The sequence below is a fragment of the Pelophylax lessonae genome (genome assembly GCF_965119305.1).
Source record: "Pelophylax lessonae genome assembly, chromosome: 2".
NCBI classification, from domain to species: Eukaryota; Metazoa; Chordata; class Amphibia; order Anura; family Ranidae; genus Pelophylax; species Pelophylax lessonae.
In genome coordinates, this window is record NC_138769.1 from 292,747,689 (window position 1) to 292,761,425 (window position 13,737).

The following is a 13,737-nucleotide window of genomic DNA, read 5'->3' on the forward strand; positions in this document are numbered from 1 at the left end:
AGGGATGGAGTGGGCTGTCATTTACCACTGTGTATATTCCCACATGTGTCACTCTATATTCACACTATGAAGTGAGCTGCCACTTATATAAAGGTAAGCCTGTGGATGTGGTGTATCTGGACTTTGCAAAGGCCTTTGACACCATTCCCCACAAACGCTTACTGTACAAACTTAGGAAGGTAGGTATGGACCATAAGGTGAGTACCTGGATAGAGAACTGGCTCCAGGGGAGAGTACAGAGGCTGCTGATTAATAAGGAGTACTCGGATTGGGCGGGTGTGGAAAGTGGGGTCCCCCAAGGTTCTGTCCTGGGGCCAATCCTGTTTAATTTATTCATAAATGATATAGAGGAGGGGATATCTAGTACAATCTCAGTATTTGCGGATGATACTAAACTAAGCATGCCAATATCTTCTATGCAGGATGTGGAAACCTTACAAGCGGATCTGAACAAAATAATAGGGTGGGCAACTACATGGCAGATGAGGTTTAATGTTGAAAAATGTAAAGTAATGCACTTGGGCGTCAGAAACACGAAAGCAAGCTACTCACTGGGGGGAACCTCTGGGTGAGTCTAGGATGCAAAAGGACCTGGGGGTACTGGTAGACAACAGGCTTGGCAGTGGCATGCAATGCCAAGCCGCTGCAAGCAAGGCCAACAGAATACTGGCATGTATAAAAAAGGGGATTCACTCCAGAAATAAAGAGATTATTCTCCCACTCTACAAGACTCTGGTCCGGCCACATCTGGAGTATGCTGTCCAGTTCTGGGCACCGGTCCTCAGGAAGGATGTGCTGAAACTGGAGAAACTCCAGAGAAGGGCAACAAAGATAATTAGGGGAATGGAGGGCATCAGCTATGAGGAAAGACTACAAGCACTGAACTTATTCTCTCTGGAGAAGAGACGATTGAGGGGGGATATGATATCAATGTACAAATACTGTACTGGTAATGACCCTAGCATAAGGAACAAACTTTTCAGAGAAAGGGAATACAATAAGATACGTGGCCACTCACTAAAACTAGAGGGAAAACGGTTCAACCTTAAAATACGCAGGGGGTTCTTCACTGTGAGAGCAGTAAGGATGTGGAATTCTCTTCCACAAGCAGTGGTATCAGCAGGGAGCATCAATAGTTTCAAAAAACTATTAGATGGGCACCTTAAAGACCACAACATACAGGGGTATACAATGCATGGTTAACAGCAAACACACACACACACATCATAGGTTGAACTGGATGGACTGGTGTAACTATGTAACATGGGTTGCTCATATGTGATCAGGAAAAAATGTTTAGCATAGAAAAACACTGAAAACTGAGCATGTCCATGTTTGCCACTACAGCTGCAAAATCCCTACTTGAATTGGAGACATGGACAGAAGGTGGAAATAGAGGTCAGCAGGATCAACCAGGTTTTTTGCAGGATACAGAAAACAAATCTCAGAGTGTAAACAGCATGTAATATACCATTTATTGGTAGCTTTTTATGCTGTGGCTTTAACTTTAGGACTTTTATTTCTTTTGTGCACATGAAATGTATTTAGCTGGTTTAAACTGAAAGGCTTTATTGCCCATTTAGACGTATGTGTTGTGGTAACACTCACACTGCAAAGAAGTAAAAGGGTCCTTAAAAGAGAAGTTTACTTCTATTTACTTACCAGGGTAGATGCAACATCGGTCCGATGCTGCATCTGTCCCCCGCTGGCTCTAGGGCTGAGAACTGAGCAATCAAGGACAGATGATGGCTCAGTTCTCAGTGCTCTGTGAGCAGAGAGTTGGTGACCAGTAGTGTATTTAGGTTTTGTGCTGCCCTAGGCCTTACTATGTTTGCGCACCCCCAAATTTAAATGTGCCACACCCCTTTCTGGTTTATGACCCGCCCTGTCTTCTGTACACCACAGACCACAACCACAGTCTATCGGTGCCCATCAGCATAGCTTTCCCAACAGTTCCCATAAGTTCAGCCTCATCAGTGCTGCCTCATTACTGCCCATTACTGCAACCTTATCAGTGCAACATATCAGTGTTCCCTCATCAGTAGCTATCAGTACAGCCCCATCAGTGGCCACCAGTGTAGCCTATCAGTGCCCATTAGTGCAGCCTATCATACCAGCAGGTAGCAGTGTGACCGCTTTATGGGGGTGCCAGACTGATTTGCCTCCTGGACCCTGCCCTCTGACCCAATTCGTCCCATAAGACTGGCACTAAACTAAAAGTGTAACGTAAGCCGGCAGGGACCTTTTCGTGTGGGAGTCGGGAGGAGGATGTTTTTTTTCATGTGGTGTGCAGCTTTTTTGCTGCCCCCCTGCAAAGTGCCGCCCTAGGCCTGGGCCTTGTCAGCCTAGGCCAAGATACAGCACTGTTGGTGACTATCAGTCAAGGCTGTGGATGGGTCAGGAGTGGCTGGCTCAGGCTCTCAGCGGCTCGTTGAGAGGCTGAGTCAAGTGCCAGTCCAGGCATCTGGGTGAATCCTGACCACGTGGTCGTGATATTTCTCCAGCCTGGACTGGCTCTGTGACATCAGCTGACAGCAGGTTTCAGCCCACTGTCTGCTGAAAACTTATCACAGGTATACAGAACAAACTGCACTCCTGTGAGCCATAGGAGAAGTACAGCCAAACTAGCTTTATCTGTTCTTCTCCTTAAATGCTTTGCTTCACAGACTCCTTAGTCCAAGATTTAGCAGACTATCTACAGCAGGGGTCTTAAAACTAAGGCCCTCCAGTTTTTCAGGAACTACAAATTCTATCCTGCCAAGTCATGTCTGTGAATGTCAGAGTTTTACAATGCCTCATGGGATGTGTAGTTCCTCAACAGCTGGAGGGCCGAAGTTTGAGGATCCCTGATCTACAGTCTTAAAGAAAGCAATGTCTTCTGTGCTGTCTCTTAACCACTTTACGACCGCTTACGTTGATACTACTGCGGCAGTGTGGCACGATTCCGTCCAGCGACGTAGACTTACTTCGGGCGCGATCTCGGCTCCCAGAGCGCGCTGCGGGTCCCGATTCCGATCGGATTCGGTAGGGAACCGTTCAGTCACCAGATACTGACCAATGATTTTTGGTCAGTGTCTGGCGATCGGTCCCAGCCAATGGAAATCTGTCCCCTATCTGTGTAATGTAAACACAGGCAGGGGAAGTGATGTCACTGTCCCTTCTGGAGTCCTTTCGGTTCCAGGAGAAGACAGAGAGACATCAAAAACGTGAGTTCCACCAAGCACTACACTGACACACCTCACATAGGCACATTTAATCCCTTGATCACTTCTGATCACCCCCTGATCACCCCTAAACCCCTCACAGTGAACACTATATACAGTGGTATACAGATATTTTACTGATCACTGTATAAGTGTCACTTGTGAGCCTATTTTGCGCCTGCGTTAGGCCCAAATAGGGTTAGGGCACCCGCCACCTATCCCCTAATAAAGTTTTAACCCCTTGATCAGCCCCAGTTAACCCCTTTACTCCCTATTACTCTGTGCACTAAATACAGTATATAGGTAAATACTGATCACTGTATTTAGTGTCACTAGTGACCCTAATTTGCGCTTGCGCTAAGCCCAGATAGGGTTAGGGCACCCGCCACCTATCCCCTAATAAACTTTTAACCCCTTGATCTCCCCCAGTTAACTCCTTCACTCCCTATAACACAGTGCACTAATATATACAGTAAATCAGATAACTACTGATCACTGTATTTAGTGTCACTTGTGACCCTAATTTGCGCTTGCGCTAAGCCCAAATAGGTTTAGGTCACCGGCCATCTATCCCCTATAAAGGTTTAACCCCTTGATCTCCCCCAGTTAACCCCTTCACTTCATATCACACAGTGCACTAATATATACAGTATATCAGATAACTACTGATTACTGTATTTAATGTCACTTGTGACCCTAATTTGCGCTTGCGCTAAGCCCAAATTGGTTTAGGCCACCCGCCATCTATCCCCTATAAAGGTTTAACCCCTTGATCTTCCCCAGTTAACCCCTTCACTGCCCTGTCACAGTGTTCACTATATACAGTGATTACCGATCACTGTATTAGCGTCACGGGTGACACAACTTAGGCTAGTTAGCGTCAGGGTCCCACTACACCACCGTTACTTAGCGACAGTTAGAGTCAAGTACACTAACACACATACACACACACACCTCCATTACTAGTATAGTGTTTGAAAAGATCAATATCTGATCTGATCAGAACTATACTAGCGTCCTCATAATTTAGTGTTCCCAAAACGCAGTGTTTGCACAATCAGCACTGATTCCTGCTAGCACCTGCGTTTAGCCCCCTTGCCCAGACCACCTTACCCAGGCAAGTGTAGTAATCAATAGATTACTGACACTTCCAAAAAACACAAATCACACAAAACCGCTGCGTTGATCACTGTTAGCACTAGCAGTTTTTTTTTGTAGCGACCAAATAGTCCTTGACAACCAGGTGCTTTTATTACCTAGTAGTTGCTCTACTGTACTGGTAAATTTAGTTACTAAAATGACAAAACGTTGGTACAGTGGTGAAGAGGTCTACAGTATAATGGCCATGTCAAGTGGGAGCGATGGGGAAGCCTCACTGGCAGAATCAGGGTCAATATACGAACCAGATGACAGCAGCGGCTCCTTGACAGATAGCTCCGACAGAGGGGTCCCTGCTAAGGTCAGGCGTACCCGACCCCATTCTGGAGTTGCTGAGATGCAAGAACCGGGAGTTTCTCGTATGCAGCAGAGTGCCAGTACTAGTGCCGCTCACACTTCTCGTGATCTGGCAAGCACGAGCGGCCTAGTACACCCTGGACCTTCAACCAGCACTGCAGTATCACCTGGTGACGTGGCGAGTCACCTAAGTGCAGTTGAAGCTGGTGCAGTGGCTAGCACGAGTCGTGGCCCGCAGCCACTGCGTATCCGAAGACAGGCCCGTAGAGCCCATAGTGTCCTCCCTGAAGCACTGGCATATCCTAATTGGCAGCCCACAGATTCCACAGCGCCAGTACTTCCCCCATTCACCGCCCAACCCGGAATCCAAGTGGAAACAGCTGGTTTTAATCCCATAAACTTTTTTGAGCTGTTTTTCACTGAAGATCTTTTCAGATCTATTGTGGACCAATCAAATTTGTACGCTCAACAATTCATCGCCGCCAACCCAAATTCACCCCTTGCCAGACCATTCGCCTGGAATCCTATTACGATTCCCGAGTTTAAAATCTTTCTGGGCCTTTCCTTCAACACGGGCATTACAAAAAAGAATGAATTGCTGTTAAATTTGTCCACTGACCCAATTCATCAAATGTACGTGTTCTCTGCTGCTATTTCCAGGGCTCGATACGAACAAATATTTCGGTCGTCTCTGTCGTCCTCGGGGAGACCCTGCATATGATCGGCTCCACAAGATTCGGCCCCTCGTAGACCACTTCAATCAGCGGTTCGCAGCCTTGTTTAACCCCCAACAAGATGTCTGCGTTGACAAGTCCCTGATTAAGTTTGCTGCTCGCCTTGCTATCAAACAGTACCTCCCCAGCAAGCGTGCCAGATACGGGGTCAAGTTGTTTAAGCTGTGTGACAGGGCCACAGGCTATACAGTTAATTTCCGTGTCTACGAGGGAAAAGATAGCATTGTGGAGCCCCCCGACTGCCCAAGCTACATAGGGAGCAGCGGCAAGATAGTTTGGGACTTGGTGTCACCCTTATTCGGAAAGGGGTACCACTTGTACGTGGACAACTTCGATACAAGCATGCCACTTTTTAGACACCTTTTTCAATTTCAAATTGGTGCTTGTGGCACCGTGCGATCTAATCGCCGGGGCTTCCCCCAACGGCTAGTAAATGCTCCACTGAGCTCGGGGGAGAGAGCCTGCTTGAGGTGCGAGGAATTGCTTGCAGTGAAGTGGAGGGACAAACGGAACATTTTCGTTCTGTCCTCCATTCACCCAGACACGGCAGTCCAAATTACTACGGTCTCCGGTGTTGTTGTTGAGAAGCCCCTCTGTGTCTACGACTATAACCGTAAAATGGGAGGGGTGGACTTCAACGAATTGATGGGAACGTACTTAATTGCCCATAAGGCCAGTACAAAAAAGTGTCTGTATACGTATTTCAACGCTTTTGTCTTATACAAAGCATCTGCCGGAACATTATCCTTCTTTCAATTCCAAGAAGAGATAATCAGAGCCCTCCTGTATCCAGCTGGTGCTCCTGCCCCAATTCCCCAACCAGATGCAGTGAGCCAGCTGCATGAGAGGCATTTTCCGCAATACCTCCCGAGTACCCCTACACAACGATACCCACAAAAAAGATGCCGTGTCTGCAGCAAGCGCGGATTTAGGCGTGACACCCTGAATTATTGCCCTGACTGTCCTGACCGACCTGGTCTTTGCCACGGTGACTGTTTCCGTCGCTACCACACACTAGTGGATTATTAGCGTAGGGTACAGCACGGCACAGTTTAGGGCACATTTACACAGGGTCTCAAAAGATGTTCGATGGCTATCGTCATTTTGAGAGACCCGAACCTGGAACCTGGAACTCTAACGTTTGAAGAAAAAAAAATAAAAAACATAAAAGCCAAAAATAGTTGTCGTCTCAGTCATTTTTTATGTTCTTCTACACTTCCTACTGTACTTTTAATGTACTTTTAATGTACTTTGTTTGTTTTTTCATTCTTTTGTGACCTGTTTCTCTTGCAGGTACTCATCGGCTACCACGCATTGATTTTATATATCCTGACACAAACAGCGTTTGCGCTCAGCATATATGGATACCTTTGCTGGCAGCAGCTGTGGTGATTTTCTGATTTCAGCACTGCAGTTAAAATCCTATTTAGGTATACGTGGATAGTGTCATGTATACCCATCATTAAATTCAGTGGGTGGTTGTTTGGGCAGTTAATGATGAGTAATACTACACATTATTCCTGTGCTGATTTCTGATAGGTTCTCTTTTTTTTCGTTCAGCCCACAGGCTGCATGAAAAAAAAAAACCTATATGCCAAACAAGGACCAGCAATGTACTGGTACGTTGCTGGACTTTGAGTGGTTATACCAGGATGATGCCTGCAGATTTAGGCATCATCTTGGTATCGTTTTTTACAGCCAGCGGTCGGCTTACATGTAAAAGCAATCCTAGCGGATAATTGGCTGCTAGACTGCTTTTACATGCAGTGGGAGGGGTCTCCCCCCCCCTCCTGCCGCCTTCCGCCGCCTTCCACGGTTTTTCTCGGGCTCTCCTGTCCCACCGGTTAACCCGAGAGTGCAGCCAGTGGTTCAATTATCTAACCATAGAGCTGATTATTAGCTGATATCGGAAGCTACGAGCATTTCATGACTTCTGTTTCGCCAGAAATAAACAGCGCCATTGGGAAATTGGGAAAGTATTTTATCACACCAATTTTGGTGTGGTCAGATGTGTTAAGGTCAGAGGAAAGATCTAGAGTCTAAGAGACCCCAATTTTTTTTAAAAAGAGTACCTGTCACTACAGATTGCTATCATAGGGGAAATTTAAATTCACCGCGATAACAATAAAAATGATTAAAGAAAATAAAAAATGGAAAGAAAAGGTGTCAAAATAACATAAAAAAGCAAATTAAAAAAAAAATCAAGCCCTCCGTCCCCCGTGCTTGCGCGCAAATGCGCACACAAGCGTTGGTCTAGTGTCATATGTATACCGCAATTGCACCATGCATGTGAGGTATTCCCGCGAACGCCAGGTCGAGGGCAGTAATTCTTGCAGTAGACCTCCTCTGTAAGTCCAAAGTGGTAACCTGTAAAGACTTTTAAAGGCTTTTAAAACCGTACGTAGTTTGTTGCCGCTGCACGGGCGTGCGTAATTTTTAAAGCATGTCATGTTAGGTGTCTATGAACTCGGCATAAGATCATCTTTTAAATTTTACCAAACAATTTGGAATTATATAGTGTATTTTTGCATTAAATATAAAAAAAGTGTTTTTTTACCCAAAATTGCGTTTGGAAAATGTGTGCGCAAATACCGTGTGACAAAAAAAATTGCAACATCCACCATTTTGTTCTGTAGGGCCACTGTTTTAAAAAAATATATAATGTTTGGGGGTTCAAAGTAATTTTCTTGTGAAAAAAAAATATTTTTTCATGTAAACAAAAACTCACAGAAAAGGCTTGGTTTTCAAGTGGTTAGAAGAGTGGGTGATGTGTTGCTAAAATTGAGCATAAAATGCCAGGACTGTTCAAACACCCCCCAAATGACCCCTTTTTGGAAAGTAGACACCCAAAGCTATTTGCTGAGAGGCATATTGAGTCCATGGAGTATTTTACATTTTGCCCTAAGTTTCAGGAAAATGACAATTCGGTTTTTTTTGGGTTTTTTTTTTACACAAAGTTGTCACTAAATAATTTATTGCTCACGCATGCCATGGGTATATGTGAAATGACACCCCAAAATACATTCTGCTGCTTCTCCTGAGTACAGGGATACCCCATGTGTGAGACTTTTTGGCAGTCTAGCCGCGTACAGGACACCGAAAACCAATCCCCATCTTCAAGTTTTCTAATGGCGTAAAATTCTTATTTTACCTCTGCACTACCGTTCACAGTTTCAGAGGCCCTGACATTTCAAGATAGCACAAAACCCCCCCAAATTACCCCATTTTGCAAAGTAGACACACCAAGCTATTATCTGAGAGGCATGATGAGTCCATGGAATAGTTTATGTTTTGCCACAAGTTTCTGGAAAATTATTATTATTTTATTTATTTTTTTTACACAAAGTTGTCAGTAAATGATATAATGCTCACACATGCCATGGGTATATGTGAAATTACACGCCAAAATACATTCTGCTGCTTCTCCTGAGTACAGGGATACCCCATGTGTGAGACTTTTTGGCAGTCTAGCCGCGTACAGGACCCGGAAAACCACTCCCCACCTTCAGGCTTAATAAGGGCGTAAATTGTTGATCTCACTCCTTACTACCTATCACACTTTTGAAGGCCATGAAATGCCAAGATGGCACAACCCCCCCCCCCAAATGACCCCATTTTGCAAAGTAGACACTCCAAGCTATTAGCTGAGAGGCATGATGAGTCCATGGAATAGTTTATATTTTGCCACAAGTTTCGAGAAAATTATTATTTTTTTTTTTGTTTGTTTTTTTTACACAAAGTTGTCAGTAAATGATATAATGCTCACACATGCCATGGGTATATTTGAAATGACACCCCAAAATACATTCTGCTGCTTCTCCTGAGTACAGGGATACCCCATGTGTGAGACTTTTTTGCAGTCTAGCCGCATACAGGACCCAGAAAACCACTCCCCACCTTCAGGCTTTCTAAGGGCTTAAATTGTTGATCTCACTCCTTACTACCTATCACACTTTTGAAGGTCATGAAATGCCAAGATGGCATAAAACCCCCCCAAATGACCCCATTTTGCAAAGTAGACACTCCAATCTATTTGCTGTGAGGCATGGTGAGTATTTTGCATCTCTCATTTTTTTTTGGAAAATGAAGAAAAAAACAGGAAAATGCATTTTTATAGCTTAGGGTGTCTACTTTCTGGAAATGGGTCATTTGGGGGGGGGGGGGGGTTGTGCTGTCTTGGCATTTCATGGCCTCCGAAACTGTGATAGGTAGTCAGGAGTGAAATCAACAATTTACGCCCTTTTAAAGCCTGAAGGTGGTGATTGATTTCGGGGGCCTGTACTCGGCTAGACTGCAAAAAAGTCTCACACATGGGGTATCCCTGTACTCAGGAGAAGCAGCAGAATGTATTTTGGGGTGTCATTTCACATATACACATGGCATGTGTGAGAAATATATCATTTAGTGACAACTTTGTGTAAAAAGAAAAACAAAAAAAAAATAATAATAATATATTTCCCGAAACTTGTGGCAAAATATAAAATATTCCATGGACTCACCATGCCTCTCAGCAATTAGCTTGGGGTGTCTACTTTGCAAAATGGGGTCATTTGGGGGGGTTTGTGCTATCTTGAAATTTCAGGGCCTCCGAAACTGTGATGGGTAGTGAGGAGTAAAATCAAAAATTTACGCCATTAGAAAACCTAAAGATGGTGATTGATTTTCGGGGTCCCGTACACAGCTAGGCTCCCAAAAAGTCTCACACATGGGGTATCCCCAAACTCAGGAGAAGCGGCAGAATGTATTTTGGGGTGTCATTCCACATATACCCATGTCATGTGCCATGTCATGTGTGAGAAATTTATCTTTTAGTGACAACTTTGTGTTAAAAAAAATAAAAAATAAAAAAAGAAATTGTAATTTTCCCAAAACTTGTGGCAAAATATAAAATATTCCATGGACTCACCATGCCTCTCAGCAAACAGATTGGGGTGTCTACTTTCCAAAATGGGGTCATTTGGGGGGGGTTTTTGGTATCTTGACATTTCAGGGCCTCCTAAACCGTTATAGGTAGTGAGAAAATGCAATGAAAAATGTACGCCCTTTGAAATTCTGATGGTGGGGATTGGTTTTCGAGGTCCCGTACACAGCTAGGCTCCCAAAAAGTCTCACATATGTGGCATCCCTGTACTCAGGAGAAGCAGCAGAATATATTTTGGGGTGTAATTACACATATATCTATGGCACGTGTGAGCAATATATGACAATTCAATGACAACTTTGTGTAAAAAAAAAAATTTTTTTTTTTTAGTCATTTTTCAAACACCTGTGACTAAAAAATGAAATATTCAATGAGCTCAACATGCCTCTCAGAACATTCCTTAGGATGTCTACTTTCCAAAAAGTGGTAATTTGGGGGGGTCTTGTACTGCCCTGCCATTTTAGCACTTCATGAAATCAGCTAGGCAGTCAGAAATTAAAGCTGCGTAAAATTTCAGTATTTACACCATAGTTTGTAGACGCTATAACTTTTGCGCAAACCAATAAAAATACGCTCATTGAATTTTTTTTGTCAAAGACATGTAGCTAAATATATTTTGGCCAAAAAAAATTACATAAATTGAGTATATTGGATATTTTTTAAAAGACAAAGTTGAAAATGTCATTTTTTTTGCCAAATTTTTGCTCTTTTTTTATTAATATCGCAAAAAATAAAAAGCGCAGAGGTGATCAAATACCACCAAAAGAAAGCTCTGTTTGTGGGGAAAAAAATTTTGTTTGGGTACCACATTGCATGACCGCACAATTGTCAGTTAAAGTCGCACAGTGCCGAAGCACAAAAAGTGGCCTGGACGTAAGACAGCAAAATCCTCCGGAGGTAAAGTGGTTAAGTTAATCTTTAGTGCCATTGGAATCCTTTGTCAGGTATTTAATGGCTTATTTGTAAAGTAAAGATTGTAAATAGTGAAAACAGATAGAAAACCTGAGCTTAAGAAGATCTCCATGAAAAAAATGTATTCTCCCCAGGCTCTGCCCGCACTACATGGGTTAACTGCTCGTTTTGTCTAGAGGCGCAAGGACAAGCTGTACTTACCTGGTCCTTCAATCCTTTGGAAAACCACGTTCCCCCATGTCCAGTGGGGGACTGTTCCTGCTGTCCTCATGTCCAGACCCTATTTAGGGGCGTGATGACGTCAGAAATGGTCCATTCACAAGACCGCTAGCGTGCGGGGGGCAGAAGCGCGCGGACCAGTCTTGCGCTTGGTGGATCGGAGGATTAGGTAAGTATATCTCTGCAATCCTCTACAAGCAGTTAACCCATGTAGTCCCACTGCAAAGGGAAATAACATTTTTCCCCGCAGTTCTTCTTTAAAAGCATATAAAAAATAAATAAAGCTGACCCCAAACCATTATAGTTCCCTTATAAATGCATTCCTCAGCAATACAAACATGAACAAGTATACATTCAACTACAGTACTTTAATGTGTAGTTGTATACATGTGTTTTATCAGAAATGTCCCCGCACCCCACATACTAGTATATTGATTAAGAGGTACAAACAGCTTAAATCCCTAAATGTTTTGTTTTTCAGTAGGCACTTTTACTGAGGAAACCGTTGTTTGATAATCATACACATTGAGGTGTAGGCTACATTCAACTGAGATTGTATATGTGTGTTGTATCTAGGTAGACAAGTGAGATTTTACAATGTTGAGCCACCTAGAAATCTCATCTTCTGGGGAAAGAAAAATGCAAGCTTGAATTGAGAAAGCCCCCGCACTGCAAGGTTTAGATGATGGTTTACATTGAGGAGGGTGCAAAAACCAGTATTCCTTACCCGATCCCCCCCACACTCCAGGCAGCAATGCTCTCCTCCACTCCTCTACACACTGGCAGTGGACTGTCATTTGGTGTTCTCATATCCAGTGCAGGGCTATAGGCTCTGCATTGGACTTAATGACATCAGAGGACCTGAAACCATCAGAACATAGGGGAAAAGAGGCTTCCAGAACTGGTCTTACAGCCTGGAAGAAGCCTGTGTAAGTGGGGGATCAGGTATGTAAAACCAGTGGCGGCTGGTGCTCAAAATTTTTTTTTGGGGGGGGGGGGGCCAAACAGAAAAATGTAATAGGCATTGCTTTGCGCCAAAAAACACTGTAAAAAATTGCATGACTTTGAGGTCGCAAAAGTGTGAAAGGGGCCTTCAGTAATTAAGGTATAGTGTGCCACCTTTCAATGCACAGTGACCAGCATGCCCCCTTTCAATGCACAGTGACCAGCGTGCCCCCTTTCAATGCAGTGACCAGCGTACATGCCCCCTTCAATGCAATGACCAGAGTACATGCCCCCTTCAATGCAGTGACCAGCGTACATGCCCCCTTCAATGCAGAGATCAGCATGCTTGCCCCCTTCAATGCAGTGACCAGCATACATTCCCCCAATGCAGAGACCGGCATACATGCCCCCTTCAATGCAGTGACCAGCATACATTCCCCCAATGCAGAGATCAGCGTGCATGCCCCCTTCAATGCAGTGACCAGCATACATTCCCCCAATGCAGAGATCAGCGTGCGTACCCCCTTCAATGCAGTGACCAGTATACATTCCCCCAATGCAGAGATCAGCGTGTGTGTCCCCTTCAATGCAGTGACCAGCATACCCTCCCCCAATGCAGAGATCAGCGTGCGTGCCCCCTTCAATGCAGTGACCAGCATACATTCTCCCAATGCAGAGATCAGCGTGCATGTCCCCTTCAATGCAGTGACCAGCATACATTCCCCCAATGCAGAGATCAGCGTGCGTGCCCCCTTCAATGCAGTGACCAGCATACATTCTACCAATGCAGAGATCTGCGTGCGTGCCCCTTACTTACCTGGCGCAGCAGCGGCGGCGGGCGACTTCTCCTCAGTCCCGGGCCGGCGGCGCGTCTCCTCCAGTCCTCCCGCTTCCTCCTCGGCCAATGGCATGGGGTTGGCCTTGCGGCCAATCAGGAAGCGCGTATCAGATGCGCTTCCTGATTGGCCAGGAGGAGGATCGGTGTGACAATAGCGAATTTTCATTTGCTATTGTCACACAATGGGTGGGCTCTGGGCGCACTGCTCTGCGCCCCGGCTCCACCCTTTGCATCACCCTATTAGAGCCTCTGGCTCTAATCAGGTGATTTAAAAAAAAAACATTAAGCTCCATGAGTCCGGCGCCCCTGCATGCAGATTAGGGGGCCGGACGCATGGATGGGGGGGCGGCACCCCTGCGCCCTCAATACACCATCCCCACTGTGTAAAACTGCTTTTTGTGGCCCCTTAGACGTAAGTAAATGAGCCTTTATTTTTTAAAAACACAGGATAAGCACACTTTATAACTATGCAGTGATGTGTTTACTCTGTTACATAGTAGTTGAGGTTGT